The sequence below is a fragment of the Lathamus discolor genome, chromosome 23 (genome assembly GCF_037157495.1).
Source record: "Lathamus discolor isolate bLatDis1 chromosome 23, bLatDis1.hap1, whole genome shotgun sequence".
NCBI classification, from domain to species: domain Eukaryota; kingdom Metazoa; phylum Chordata; class Aves; order Psittaciformes; family Psittacidae; genus Lathamus; species Lathamus discolor.
Window position 1 is genome coordinate 309,503 of NC_088906.1, and position 15,622 is coordinate 325,124.

A 15,622-nucleotide genomic window follows, 5' to 3' on the forward strand; every position below is an offset into this window, starting at 1 on the left:
CAGTGCATCCAGGATGGGAAGGGGATGGGATGGGAGCTGCTCCTTGCCTATTCCCTATGGCTGGAATCCCTTCTCCCCCTTACTTTTGCGCGACGAAGCAGTGAGCGGCTGTGAGGACCCATTGAGGTGTGATCATAGAATCATAGAATCATAGAATAGTTAGGGTTGGAAAGGACCTTAAGATCATCTAGTTCCAACCCCCCTGCAAGAGCAGGGTAACCTACAGTACATCACACAGGAACTTGTCCAGGCGGGCCTTGAATATCTCCAGTGTAGGAGACTCCACAACCCCCCTGGGCAACCTGTTCCAGTGCTCTGTCACTCTTACAGTAAAGAAGTTCTTCCTGATGTTAACGTGGAACTTCCTATGTTCCAGTTTACACCCATTGCCCCTTGTCCTATCACTGGATATCACTGAAAAAAGCCTAGCTCCATCATCCTGACACCTACGCTTTACATATTTGTAAACATTGATGAGGTCACCCCTCAGTCTCCTCTTCTCCAAGCTAAAGAGACCCAGCTCCCTCAGCCTCTCCTCATAAGGGAGATGTTCCACTCCCTTAATCATCTTTGTGGCTCTGCGCTGGACTCCTTCAAGCAATTCCCTGTCCTTCTTGAACAGAGGGGCCCAGAACTGGACGCAATATTCCAGATGCGTCCTCACCAAGGCTGAGTAGAGGGGGAGGAGAACCTCTCTTGACCTACTAACCACTCCCTTTCTAATGCACCCTAAGATGCCATTTGCCTTCTTGGCCACAAGAGCACATTGCTGGCTCATGGTCATCCTCCTATCCACCAGGACCCCCAGGTCCCTTTCCCCTTCGCTACTTTCCAGCAGGTCAACCCCCAACCTGTACTGGTACATGGGGTTGTTCTTCCCCAGATGCAAGACTCTACACTTGCCCTTGTTAAATTTCATCAAGTTTCTCCCCGCCCAACTCTCCAGCCTGTCCAGGTCTCGCTGAAGGGCAGCACAGCCTTCTGGTGTGTCAGCCACTCCTCCCAGTTTTGTGTCATCAGCAAACTTGCTGAGGGTGCACTCAGTTCCCTCATCCAGGTCATTGATGAAAATATTAAACAGCACCGGTCCCAGCACCGACCCCTGAGGAACTCCACTAGTCACAGACCTCCAGCTAGATTCTGCGCCATTGACCACAACTCTCTGCCTTCTTCCTTTCAACCAGTTCTCGATCCACCTCACCACTTGATCGTCAAGCCCACACTTCTTTAGCTTATCTATGAGGATGCTGTGGGAGACAGTATCAAATGCCTTACTGAAATCAAGAAAAACTACATCTACCGCTCTACCATCATCCCTCCACCTAGTCACTTCCTCATAGAAGGCTATAAGGTTGGTCATACATGACTTCCCCCTCATAAAACCATGTTGGCTGTTCTTAATGACGCCCTCATCCTTGATATGCCTAGTGATGGAGTCAAGAATAAGTTGTTCCATCATCTTTCCAGGGATGGAGGTAAGGCTGACCGGTCTATAATTACCCGGGTCCTCCTTCTTGCCCTTCTTATAGATTGGTGTGACCTTTGCCATCCGCCAATCCTCAGGCACCTCGCCCGTTTCCCACGACTTACCAAAGATGATGGAAAGGACCCTACGGGGTGCCCCATAGCTGTGCTGTGCCACCGCATGGGGTGATGGCAAGCAAGTGGGGCTCCTCAAATCCCACCTCCCCATTGGTGTGACCGTGGCTGGGAGCAGCAGCATCTCCCTATGGAATACCAGGAACCTTGGAGCCTGGAGCCACTCACCCACAGCTGTCCCAGGAGCCTTGCACCAGCCAGGCCGAGGCCAGCAGGATGATGACACGGAGCAAAGCCATCGCTGCCACCACCGCTAAGAGTGACACCAAGGAGGTGACACCAAGGAGGTGACACCAAGGAGCTGCAAGCACCACTGCACCCAAAGCGCAACTGCCCCGGGGATACGGGTGCTGGATGCAGGTCCCTTGGAGCTGGGGCTGATGTCACAGAGAGGCAGGTTCCATGGGGGGAGCTCCATGGGGAGGGGGGTGGCTCAGGGGTGTCGATGGGGGCTTCCATGGGGAGATGGGGGGGTTCTGATGCGCTTGGGGTGCTCTGAATCCCTATGGGATGCTCTGGAGCTCTGTATGATGTATGGGGTTTTGGGCAGGAACCTTGGGCAGTTAACCCCTAGGGTTAACTCCGGTTAGAGGTAAACCTAACCTTAACCCTAAACCTAACCCTAACCCTAACCCTCAGCCTGGGATTAAACCCCCCCCTAGGGTTAATTCCGATTAGGGTTAATGCTAAGCCTAAGCCTAACCCTAACCCTGGGGTTAAATCCACCCCTAGGGTTAACTCCGGTTAGAGGTAACCCTAACCTTAACCTTAAACCTAACCGTAACCCTAGCACCAACCCTAACCCCTAACCGTAACCCTGACCCTAACTCTAAAACCTACCACTAACCCTAATCCTAAACCAGCCTAACCATAACCCTAACTTAATCCTGACCGTAATCCTAACCCTAACCCTGGGGTTAACACCGCCCCTAGGGTTAACTCTGGTAAAGGTTAACTCTAAACCTAACCCTAATCCTATCCCTAAGCCTAATCCTAACTGTAACCCGAACCCGAACCCTAAGGCTCAACCTGGTGTTAACTCCACCCCTGGGGTTAACTCCGGTTACGGTTAACCCTAACCCTAACCCTATCCCTTACCCTAACACGTAACCCTAAACCTAACCCTGACCCTGACCCTAACCCTAAACCTAACCCTAATTCGGAACGTAACCCTAACCGTGATCCTAAGCCGTATAATATTCCTGGACCACGACCTGCCGTATCCAACACTTGTGGGTGTCGGCATTGGCCCAAGCCACGTCCATGATTCTGACCATCATGAAGCAATCCGTGGTGAAGCTGGGAGGGAGTGGAAGAGCAGGGATTGGAGCCATAGGACAAGGGCTGATGGGTTCCGAGAGGGAATTGCAGGCTGGAGATAAGGAAGGGATTCCCTAAGAGGGTGCTGGGGCACTGGGATGGCATGGATGGAGAAGGTTTGGATGCTCCATCCCTGGCAGTGCTGCAGGCCAGCTTGGAGCAAGCTGCTCTATGGAAGGCATCCCTGCCCATGGCAAGGGGTTGGAAGTGGATGATCTCAAGCTCCTTTCCAAGCCACCCCACTCCATGATCCATAACCACTGCATTCCATTCCATCCCATTCCATTTTAATCTCTTCTAATCCATTCTATGGAGAAGAGGGATGGGAAGGAGCCACATTGCGGCTGCTTCCCAAAGGAAAGCAGCGTGCCTTAGGCTCAAGGGCGGTCAAGCTGGAAGCAGCCTTCTCCTGAGCGCTCTTCCCAGTGCATCCAGGATGGGAAGGGGACAGGATGGGAGCTGCTCCTTGCCTATTCCCTATGGCTGGAATCCCTTCTCCCCCTTACTTTTGCGCGACGAAGCAGTGAGCGGCTGTGAGGACCCATTGAGGGGTGATCATAGAATCATAGAATAGTTAGGGTTGGAAAGGACCTTAAGATCATCTAGTTCCAACCCCCCTGCAAGAGCAGGGTAACTTACAGTACATCACACAGGAACTTGTCCAGGCGGGCCTTGAATATCTCCAGTGTAGGAGACTCCACAACCCCCCTGGGCAACCTGTTCCAGTGCTCTGTCACTCTTACAATAAAGAAGTTCTTCCTGATGTTAACGTGGAACTTCCTATGTTCCAGTTTACACCCATTGCCCCTTGTCCTATCACTGGATATCACTGAAAAAAGCCTAGCTCCATCATCCTGACACCTACGCTTTACATATTTGTAAACATTGATGAGGTCACCCCTCAGTCTCCTCTTCTCCAAGCTAAAGAGACCCAGCTCCCTCAGCCTCTCCTCATAAGGGAGATGTTCCACTCCCTTAATCATCTTTGTGGCTCTGCGCTGGACTCCTTCAAGCAATTCCCTGTCCTTCTTGAACAGAGGGGCCCAGAACTGGACGCAATATTCCAGATGCGTCCTCACCAAGGCTGAGTAGAGGGGGAGGAGAACCTCTCTTGACCTACTAACCACTCCCTTTCTAATGCACCCTAAGATGCCATTTGCCTTCTTGGCCACAAGAGCACATTGCTGGCTCATGGTCATCCTCCTATCCACCAGGACCCCCAGGTCCCTTTCCCCTTCACTACTTTCCAGCAGGTCAACCCCCAACCTGTACTGGTACATGGGGTTGTTCTTCCCCAGATGCAAGACTCTACACTTGCCCTTGTTAAATTTCATCAAGCTTCTCCCCGCACAACTCTCCAGCCTGTCCAGGTCTCGCTGAAGGGCAGCACAGCCTTCTGGTGTGTCAGCCACTCCTCCCAGTTTTGTGTCATCAGCGAACTTGCTGAGGGTGCACTCAGTTCCCTCATCCAGGTCATTGATGAAAATATTAAACAGCACCGGTCCCAGCACCGACCCCTGAGGAACTCCACTAGTCACAGACCTCCAGCTAGATTCTGCGCCATTGACCACAACTCTCTGCCTTCTTCCTTTCAACCAGTTCTCGATCCACCTCACCACTTGATCGTCAAGCCCACACTTCTTTAGCTTATCTATGAGGATGCTGTGGGAGACAGTATCAAATGCCTTACTGAAATCAAGAAAAACTACATCTACCGCTCTACCATCATCCCTCCACCTAGTCACTTCCTCATAGAAGGCTATAAGGTTGGTCATACATGACTTCCCCCTCATAAAACCATGTTGGCTGTTCTTAATGACGCCCTCATCCTTGATATGCCTAGTGATGGAGTCAAGAATAAGTTGTTCCATCATCTTTCCAGGGATGGAGGTAAGGCTGACCGGTCTATAATTACCCGGGTCCTCCTTCTTGCCCTTCTTATAGATTGGTGTGACCTTTGCCATCCGCCAATCCTCAGGCACCTCCCCCGTTTCCCACGACTTACCAAAGATGATGGAAAGGACCCTACGGGGTGCCCCATAGCTGTGCTGTGCCACCGCATGGGGTGATGGCAAGCAAGTGGGGCTCCTCAAATCCCACCTCCCCATTGGTGTGACCGTGGCTGGGAGCAGCAGCATCTCCCTATGGAATACCAGGAACCTTGGAGCCTGGAGCCACTCACCCACAGCTGTCCCAGGAGCCTTGCACCAGCCAGGCCGAGGCCAGCAGGATGATGACACGGAGCAAAGCCATCGCTGCCACCACCGCTAAGAGTGACACCAAGGAGGTGACACCAAGGAGGTGACACCAAGGAGCTGCAAGCACCACTGCACCCAAAGCGCAACTGCCCCAGGGATACGGGTGCTGGATGCAGGTCCCTTGGAGCTGGGGCTGATGTCATAGAGAGGCAGGTTCCATGGGGGGAGCTCCATGGGGAGGGGGGTGGCTCAGGGGTGTCGCTGGGGGCTTCCATGGGGAGATGGGGGGGTTCTGATGCGCTTGGGGTGCTCTGAATCCCTATGGGATGCTCTGGAGCTCTGTATGATGTATGGGGTTTTGGGCAGGAACCTTGGGCAGTTAACCCCTAGGGTTAACTCCGGTTAGAGGTAAACCTAACCTTAACCCTAAACCTAACCCTAACCCTAACCCTCAGCCTGGGATTAAACCCGCCCCTAGGGTTAATTCCGATTAGGGTTAATGCTTAGCCTAAGCCTAACCCTAACCCTGGGGTTAACTCCACCCCTAGGGTTAACTCCGGTTAGAGGAAACCCTAACCTTAACCCTAACCCTAACCCTAACCCTCAGCCTGGGATTAAACCCACCCCTATGGTTAATTCTGATTAGGGTTAATGCTAAGCCTAAGCCTAACCCTAACCCTGGGGTTATCTCCACCCCTAGGGTTAACTCCGGTTAGAGGTAACCCTAACCTTAACCTTAAACCTAACCGTAACCCTAGCACCAACCCTAACCCCTAACCGTAACCCTGACCCTAACTCTAAAACCTACCACTAACCCGAATCCTAAACCAGCCTAACCATAACCCTAACTTAATCCTGACCGTAATCCTAACCCTAACCCTGGGGTTAACTCCGCCCCTAGGGTTAACTCTGGTAAAGGTTAACCCTAAACATAACCTTAATCCTATCCCTAAGCCTAATCCTAACTGTAACCCTAACCCGAACCCTAAGGCTCAACCTGGTGTTAACTCCACCCCTGGGGTTAACTCCGGTTACGGTTAACCCTAACCCTAACCCTAACCCTAACACGTAACCCTAAACCTAACCCTGTACCTAACCCTGACCCTGACCCTAACCCTAAACCTAACCCTAATTCGGAACCTAACCCTAACCGTGATCCTAAGCCGTATAATATTCCTGGACCACGACCTGCCGTATCCAACACTTGTGGGTCTCGGCATTGGCCCAAGCCACGTCCATGATTCTGAGCATCATGAAGCAATCCGTGGTGAAGCTGGGAGGGAGTGGAAGAGCAGGGATTGGAGCCATAGGACAAGGGCTGATGGGTTCCGAGAGGGAATTGCAGGCTGGAGATAAGGAAGGGATTCCCTAAGAGGGTGCTGGGGCACTGGGATGGCATGGATGGAGAAGGTTTGGATGCTCCATCCCTGGCAGTGCTGCAGGCCAGCTTGGAGCAAGCTGCTCTATGGAAGGCATCCCTGCCCATGGCAAGGGGTTGGAAGTGGATGATCTCAAGCTCCTTTCCAAGCCACCCCACTCCATGATCCATAACCACTGCATTCCATTCCATTCCATCCCATTCCATTTTAATCTCTTCTAATCCATTCTATGGAGAAGAGGGATGGGAAGGAGCCACATTGCGGCTGCTTCCCAAAGGAAAGCAGCGTGCCTGAGGCTCAAGGGCGGTCAAGCTGGAAGCAGCCTTCTCCTGAGCGCTCTTCCCAGTGCATCCAGGATGGGAAGGGGACGGGATGGGAGCTGCTCCTTGCCTATTCCCTATGGCTGGAATCCCTTCTCCCCCTTACTTTTGCGCGACGAAGCAGTGAGCGGCTGTGAGGACCCATTGAGGGGTGATCATAGAATCATAGAATCATAGAAAAGTTAGGGTTGGAAAGGACCTTAAGATCATCTAGTTCCAACCCCCCTGCAAGAGCAGGGTAACCTACAGTACATCACACAGGAACTTGTCCAGGCGGGCCTTGAATATCTCCAGTGTAGGAGACTCCACAACCCCCCTGGGCAACCTGTTCCAGTGCTCTGTCACTCTTACAGTAAAGAAGTTCTTCCTGATGTTAACGTGGAACTTCCTATGTTCCAGTTTACACCCATTGCCCCTTGTCCTATCACTGGATATCACTGAAAAAAGCCTAGCTCCATCATCCTGACACCTACGCTTTACATATTTGTAAACATTGATGAGGTCACCCCTCAGTCTCCTCTTCTCCAAGCTAAAGAGACCCAGCTCCCTCAGCCTCTCCTCATAAGGGAGATGTTCCACTCCCTTAATCATCTTTGTGGCTCTGCGCTGGACTCCTTCAAGCAATTCCCTGTCCTTCTTGAACAGAGGGGCCCAGAACTGGACGCAATATTCCAGATGCGTCCTCACCAAGGCTGAGTAGAGGGGGAGGAGAACCTCTCTTGACCTACTAACCACTCCCTTTCTAATGCACCCTAAGATGCCATTTGCCTTCTTGGCCACAAGAGCACATTGCTGGCTCATGGTCATCCTCCTATCCACCAGGACCCCCAGGTCCCTTTCCCCTTCGCTACTTTCCAGCAGGTCAACCCCCAACCTGTACTGGTACATGGGGTTGTTCTTCCCCAGATGCAAGACTCTACACTTGCCCTTGTTAAATTTCATCAAGTTTCTCCCCGCCCAACTCTCCAGCCTGTCCAGGTCTCGCTGAAGGGCAGCACAGCCTTCTGGTGTGTCAGCCACTCCTCCCAGTTTTGTGTCATCAGCAAACTTGCTGAGGGTGCACTCAGTTCCCTCATCCAGGTCATTGATGAAAATATTAAACAGCACCGGTCCCAGCACCGACCCCTGAGGAACTCCACTAGTCACAGACCTCCAGCTAGATTCTGCGCCATTGACCACAACTCTCTGCCTTCTTCCTTTCAACCAGTTCTCGATCCACCTCACCACTTGATCGTCAAGCCCACACTTCTTTAGCTTATCTATGAGGATGCTGTGGGAGACAGTATCAAATGCCTTACTGAAATCAAAAAAAACTACATCTACCGCTCTACCATCATCCCTCCACCTAGTCACTTCCTCATAGAAGGCTATAAGGTTGGTCATACATGACTTCCCCCTCATAAAACCATGTTGGCTGTTCTTAATGACGCCCTCATCCTTGATATGCCTAGTGATGGAGTCAAGAATAAGTTGTTCCATCATCTTTCCAGGGATGGAGGTAAGGCTGACCGGTCTATAATTACCCGGGTCCTCCTTCTTGCCCTTCTTATAGATTGGTGTGACCTTTGCCATCCGCCAATCCTCAGGCACCTCCCCCGTTTCCCACGACTTACCAAAGATGATGGAAAGGACCCTACGGGGTGCCCCATAGCTGTGCTGTGCCACCGCATGGGGTGATGGCAAGCAAGTGGGGCTCCTCAAATCCCACCTCCCCATTGGTGTGACCGTGGCTGGGAGCAGCAGCATCTCCCTATGGAATACCAGGAACCTTGGAGCCTGGAGCCACTCACCCACAGCTGTCCCAGGAGCCTTGCACCAGCCAGGCCGAGGCCAGCAGGATGATGACACGGAGCAAAGCCATCGCTGCCACCACCGCTAAGAGTGACACCAAGGAGGTGACACCAAGGAGGTGACACCAAGGAGCTGCAAGCACTACTGCACCCAAAGCGCAACTGCCCCGGGGATACGGGTGCTGGATGCAGGTCCCTTGGAGCTGGGGCTGATGTCATAGAGAGGCAGGTTCCATGGGGGGAGCTCCAGGGGAGGGGGGTGGCTCAGGGGTGTCGATGGGGGCTTCCATGGGGAGATGGGGGGGTTCTGATGCGCTTGGGGTGCTCTGAATCCCTATGGGATGCTCTGGAGCTCTGTATGTTATGGGGTTTTGGGCAGGAACCTTGGGCAGTTAACCCCTAGGGTTAACTCCGGTTAGAGATAAACCTAACCTTAACCCTAAACCTAACCCTAACCCTAACCCTCAGCCTGGGATTAAACTTGCCCCTAGGGTTAATTCCGATTAGGGTTAATGCTAAGCCTAACCCTAACCCTGGGGTTAACTCCACCCCTAGGGTTAACTCCGGTTAGAGGAAACCCTAACCTTAACCCTAACCCTAACCCTAACCCTCAGCCTGGGATTAAACCCACCCCTATGGTTAATGCTGATTAGGGTTAATGCTAACCCTAAGCCTAACCCTAACCCTGGGGTTATCTCCACCCCTAGGGTTAACTCCGGTTAGAGGTAACCCTAACCTTAACCTTAAACCTAACCGTAACCCTAGCACCAACCCTAACCCCTAACCGTAACGCTGACCCTAACTCTAAAACCTACCACTAACCCTTATCCTAAACCAGCCTAACCATAACCCTAACTTAATCCTGACCGTAATCCTAACCCTAACCCTGGGGTTAACTCCGCCCCTAGGGTTAACTCTGGTAAAGGTTAACCCTAAACCTAACCCTAATCCTATCCCTAAGCCTAATCCTAACTGTAACCCTAACCCGAACCCTAAGGCTCAACCTGGTGTTAACTCCACCCCTGGGGTTAACTCCGGTTACGGTTAACCCTAACCCTAACCCTATCCCTTACCCTAACACGTAACCCTAAACCTAACCCTGACCCTGACCCTAACCCTAAACCTACCCCTAATTCGGAACCTAACCCTAACCGTGATCCTAAGCCGTATAATATTCCTGGACCACGACCTGCCGTATCCAACACTTGTGGGTGTCGGCATTGGCCCAAGCCACGTCCATGATTCTGACCATCATGAAGCAATCCGTGGTGAAGCTGGGAGGGAGTGGAAGAGCAGGGATTGGAGCCATAGGACAAGGGCTGATGGGTTCCGAGAGGGAATTGCAGGCTGGAGATAAGGAAGGGATTCCCTAAGAGGGTGCTGGGGCACTGGGATGGCATGGATGGAGAAGGTTTGGATGCTCCATCCCTGGCAGTGCTGCAGGCCAGCTTGGAGCAAGCTGCTCTATGGAAGGCATCCCTGCCCATGGCAAGGGGTTGGAAGTGGATGATCTCAAGCTCCTTTCCAAGCCACCCCACTCCATGATCCATAACCACTGCATTCCATTCCATTCCATCCCATTCCATTTTAATCTCTTCTAATCCATTCTATGGAGAAGAGGGATGGGAAGGAGCCACATTGCGGCTGCTTCCCAAAGGAAAGCAGCGTGCCTGAGGCTCAAGGGCGGTCAAGCTGGAAGCAGCCTTCTCCTGAGCGCTCTTCCCAGTGCATCCAGGATGGGAAGGGGACGGGATGGGAGCTGCTCCTTGCCTATTCCCTATGGCTGGAATCCCTTCTCCCCCTTACTTTTGCGCGACGAAGCAGTGAGCGGCTGTGAGGACCCATTGAGGGGTGATCATAGAATCATAGAATCATAGAATAGTTAGGGTTGGAAAGGACCTTAAGATCATCTAGTTCCAACCCCCCTGCAAGAGCAGGGTAACCTACAGTACATCACACAGGAACTTGTCCAGGCGGGCCTTGAATATCTCCAGTGTAGGAGACTCCACAACCCCCCTGGGCAACCTGTTCCAGTGCTCTGTCACTCTTACAGTAAAGAAGTTCTTCCTGATGTTAACGTGGAACTTCCTATGTTCCAGTTTACACCCATTGCCCCTTGTCCTATCACTGGATATCACTGAAAAAAGCCTAGCTCCATCATCCTGACACCTACGCTTTACATATTTGTAAACATTGATGAGGTCACCCCTCAGTCTCCTCTTCTCCAAGCTAAAGAGACCCAGCTCCCTCAGCCTCTCCTCATAAGGGAGATGTTCCACTCCCTTAATCATCTTTGTGGCTCTGCGCTGGACTCCTTCAAGCAATTCCCTGTCCTTCTTGAACAGAGGGGCCCAGAACTGGACGCAATATTCCAGATGCGTCCTCACCAAGGCTGAGTAGAGGGGGAGGAGAACCTCTCTTGACCTACTAACCACTCCCTTTCTAATGCACCCTAAGATGCCATTTGCCTTCTTGGCCACAAGAGCACACTGCTGGCTCATGGTCATCCTCCTATCCACCAGGACCCCCAGGTCCCTTTCCCCTTCACTACTTTCCAGCAGGTCAACCCCCAACCTGTACTGGTACATGGGGTTGTTCTTCCCCAGATGCAAGACTCTACACTTGCCCTTGTTAAATTTCATCAAGTTTCTCCCCGCCCAACTCTCCAGCCTGTCCAGGTCTCGCTGAAGGGCAGCACAGCCTTCTGGTGTGTCAGCCACTCCTCCCAGTTTTGTGTCATCAGCAAACTTGCTGAGGGTGCACTCAGTTCCCTCATCCAGGTCATTGATGAAAATATTAAACAGCACCGGTCCCAGCACCGACCCCTGAGGAACTCCACTAGTCACAGACCTCCAGCTAGATTCTGCGCCATTGACCACAACTCTCTGCCTTCTTCCTTTCAACCAGTTCTCAATCCACCTCACCACTTGATCGTCAAGCCCACACTTCTTTAGCTTATCTATGAGGATGCTGCGGGAGACAGTATCAAATGCCTTACTGAAATCAAGAAAAACTGCATCTACCGCTCTACCATCATCCCTCCACCTAGTCACTTCCTCATAGAAGGCTATAAGGTTGGTCATACATGACTTCCCCCTCATAAAACCATGTTGGCTGTTCTTAATGACGCCCTCATCCTTGATATGCCTAGTGATGGAGTCAAGAATAAGTTGTTCCATCATCTTTCCAGGGATGGAGGTAAGGCTGACCGGTCTATAATTACCCGGGTCCTCCTTCTTGCCCTTCTTATAGATTGGTGTGACCTTTGCCATCCGCCAATCCTCAGGCACCTCGCCCGTTTCCCACGACTTACCAAAGATGATGGAAAGGACCCTACGGGGTGCCCCATAGCTGTGCTGTGCCACCGCATGGGGTGATGGCAAGCAAGTGGGGCTCCTCAAATCCCACCTCCCCATTGGTGTGACCGTGGCTGGGAGCAGCAGCATCTCCCTATGGAATACCAGGAACCTTGGAGCCTGGAGCCACTCACCCACAGCTGTCCCAGGAGCCTTGCACCAGCCAGGCCGAGGCCAGCAGGATGATGACACGGAGCAAAGCCATCGCTGCCACCACCGCTAAGAGTGACACCAAGGAGGTGACACCAAGGAGGTGACACCAAGGAGCTGCAAGCACCACTGCAGCCAAAGAGCAACTGCCCCGGGGATACGGGTCCTGGATGCAGGTCCCTTGGAGCTGGGGCTGATGTCATAGAGAGGCAGGTTCCATGGGGGGAGCTCCAGGGGAGGGGGGTGGCTCAGGGGTGTCGATGGGGGCTTCCATGGGGAGATGGGGGGGTTCTGATGCGCTTGGGGTGCTCTGAATCCCTATGGGATGCTCTGGAGCTCTGTATGATGTATGGGGTTTTGGGCAGGAACCTTGGGCAGTTAACCCCTAGGGTTAACTCCGGTTAGAGGTAAACCTAACCTTAACCCTAAACCTAACCCTAACCCTAACCCTCAGCCTGGGATTAAACCCGCCCCTAGGGTTAATTCCGATTAGGGTTAATGCTAATCCTAAGCCTAACCCTAACCCTAGGGTTAACTCCACCCCTAGGGTTAACTCCGGTTAGAGGAAACCCTAACCTTAACCCTAACCCTAACACTAACCCTCAGCCTGGGATTAAACCCACCCCTATGGTCAATTCTGATTAGGGTTAATGCTAACCCTAAGCCTAACCCTAACCCTGGGGTTATCTCCACCCCTAGGGTTAACTCCGGTTAGAGGTAACCCTAACCTTAACCTTAAACCTAACCGTAACCCTAGCACCAACCCTAACCCCTAACCGTAACCCTGACCCTAACTCTAAAACCTACCACTAACCCTTATCCTAAACCAGCCTAACCATAACCCTAACTTAATCCTGACCGTAATCCTAACCCTAACCCTGGGGTTAACTCCGCCCCTAGGGTTAACTCTGGTAAAGGTTAACCCTAAACCTAACCCTAATCCTATCCCTAAGCCTAATCCTAACTGTAACCCTAACCCGAACCCTAAGGCGCAACCTGGTGTTAACTCCACCCCTGGAGTTAACTCCGGTTACGGTTAACCCTAACCCTAACCCTATCCCTAACCCTAACACGTAACCCTAAACCTAACCCTGTACCTAACCCTGACCCTAACCCTAAACCTACCCCTAATTCGGAACCTAACCCTAACCGTGATCCTAAGCCGTATAATATTCCTGGACCACGACCTGCCGTATCCAGCACTTGTGGGTGTCGGCATTGGCCCAAGCCACGTCCATGATTCTAACCATCATGAAGCAATCCGTGGTGAAGCTGGGAGGGAGTGGAAGAGCAGGGATTGGAGCCATAGGACAAGGGCTGATGGGTTCCGAGAGGGAATTGCAGGCTGGAGATAAGGAAGGGATTCCCTAAGAGGGTGCTGGGGCACTGGGATGGCATGGATGGAGAAGGTTTGGATGCTCCATCCCTGGCAGTGCTGCAGGCCAGCTTGGAGCAAGCTGCTCTATGGAAGGCATCCCTGCCCATGGCAAGGGGTTGGAAGTGGATGATCTCAAGCTCCTTTCCAAGCCACCCCACTCCATGATCCATAACCACTGCATTCCATTCCATTCCATCCCATTCCATTTTAATCTCTTCTAATCCATTCTATGGAGAAGAGGGATGGGAAGGAGCCACATTGCGGCTGCTTCCCAAAGGAAAGCAGCGTGCCTGAGGCTCAAGGGCGGTCAAGCTGGAAGCAGCCTTCTCCTGAGCGCTCTTCCCAGTGCATCCAGGATGGGAAGGGGACGGGATGGGAGCTGCTCCTTGCCTATTCCCTATGGCTGGAATCCCTTCTCCCCCTTACTTTTGCGCGACGAAGCAGTGAGCGGCTGTGAGGACCCATTTAGGGGTGATCATAGAATCATAGAATCATAGAATAGTTAGGGTTGGAAAGGACCTTAAGATCATCTAGTTCCAACCCCCCTGCAAGAGCAGGGTAACCTACAGTACATCACACAGGAACTTGTCCAGGCGGGCCTTGAATATCTCCAGTGTAGGAGACTCCACAACCCCCCTGGGCAACCTGTTCCAGTGCTCTGTCACTCTTACAGTAAAGAAGTTCTTCCTGATGTTAACGTGGAACTTCCTATGTTCCAGTTTACACCCATTGCCCCTTGTCCTATCACTGCATATCACTGAAAAAAGCCTAGCTCCATCATCCTGACACCTACGCTTTACATATTTGTAAACATTGATGAGGTCACCCCTCAGTCTCCTCTTCTCCAAGCTAAAGAGACCCAGCTCCCTCAGCCTCTCCTCATAAGGGAGATGTTCCACTCCCTTAATCATCTTTGTGGCTCTGCGCTGGACTCCTTCAAGCAATTCCCTGTCCTTCTTGAACAGAGGGGCCCAGAACTGGACGCAATATTCCAGATGCGTCCTCACCAAGGCTGAGTAGAGGGGGAGGAGAACCTCTCTTGACCTACTAACCACTCCCTTTCTAATGCACCCTAAGATGCCATTTGCCTTCTTGGCCACAAGAGCACATTGCTGGCTCATGGTCATCCTCCTATCCACCAGGACCCCCAGGTCCCTTTCCCCTTCACTACTTTCCAGCAGGTCAACCCCCAACCTGTACTGGTACATGGGGTTGTTCTTCCCCAGATGCAAGACTCTACACTTGCCCTTGTTAAATTTCATCAAGTTTCTCCCCGCCCAACTCTCCAGCCTGTCCAGGTCTCGCTGAAGGGCAGCACAGCCTTCTGGTGTGTCAGCCACTCCTCCCAGTTTTGTGTCATCAGCGAACTTGCTGAGGGTGCACTCAGTTCCCTCATCCAGGTCATTGATGAAAATATTAAACAGCACCGGTCCCAGCACCGACCCCTGAGGAACTCCACTAGTCACAGACCTCCAGCTAGATTCTGCGCCATTGACCACAACTCTCTGCCTTCTTCCTTTCAACCAGTTCTCGATCCACCTCACCACTTGATCGTCAAGCCCACACTTCTTTAGCTTATCTATGAGGATGCTGTGGGAGACAGTATCAAATGCCTTACTGAAATCAAGAAAAACTACATCTACCGCTCTACCATCATCCCTCCACCTAGTCACTTCCTCATAGAAGGCTATAAGGTTGGTCATACATGACTTCCCCCTCATAAAACCATGTTGGCTGTTCTTAATGACCCCTTCATCCTTGATATGCCTAGTGATGGAGTCAAGAATAAGTTGTTCCATCATCTTTCCAGGGATGGAGGTAAGGCTGACCGGTCTATAATTACCCGGGTCCTCCTTCTTGCCCTTCTTATAGATTGGTGTGACCTTTGCCATCCGCCAATCCTCAGGCACCTCGCCCGTTTCCCACGACTTACCAAAGATGATGGAAAGGACCCTACGGGGTGCCCCATAGCTGTGCTGTGCCACCGCATGGGGTGATGGCAAGCAAGTGGGGCTCCTCAAATCCCACCTCCCCATTGGTGTGACCGTGGCTGGGAGCAGCAGCATCTCCCTATGGAATACCAGGAACCTTGGAGCCTGGAGCCACTCACCCACAGCTGTCCCAGGAGCCTT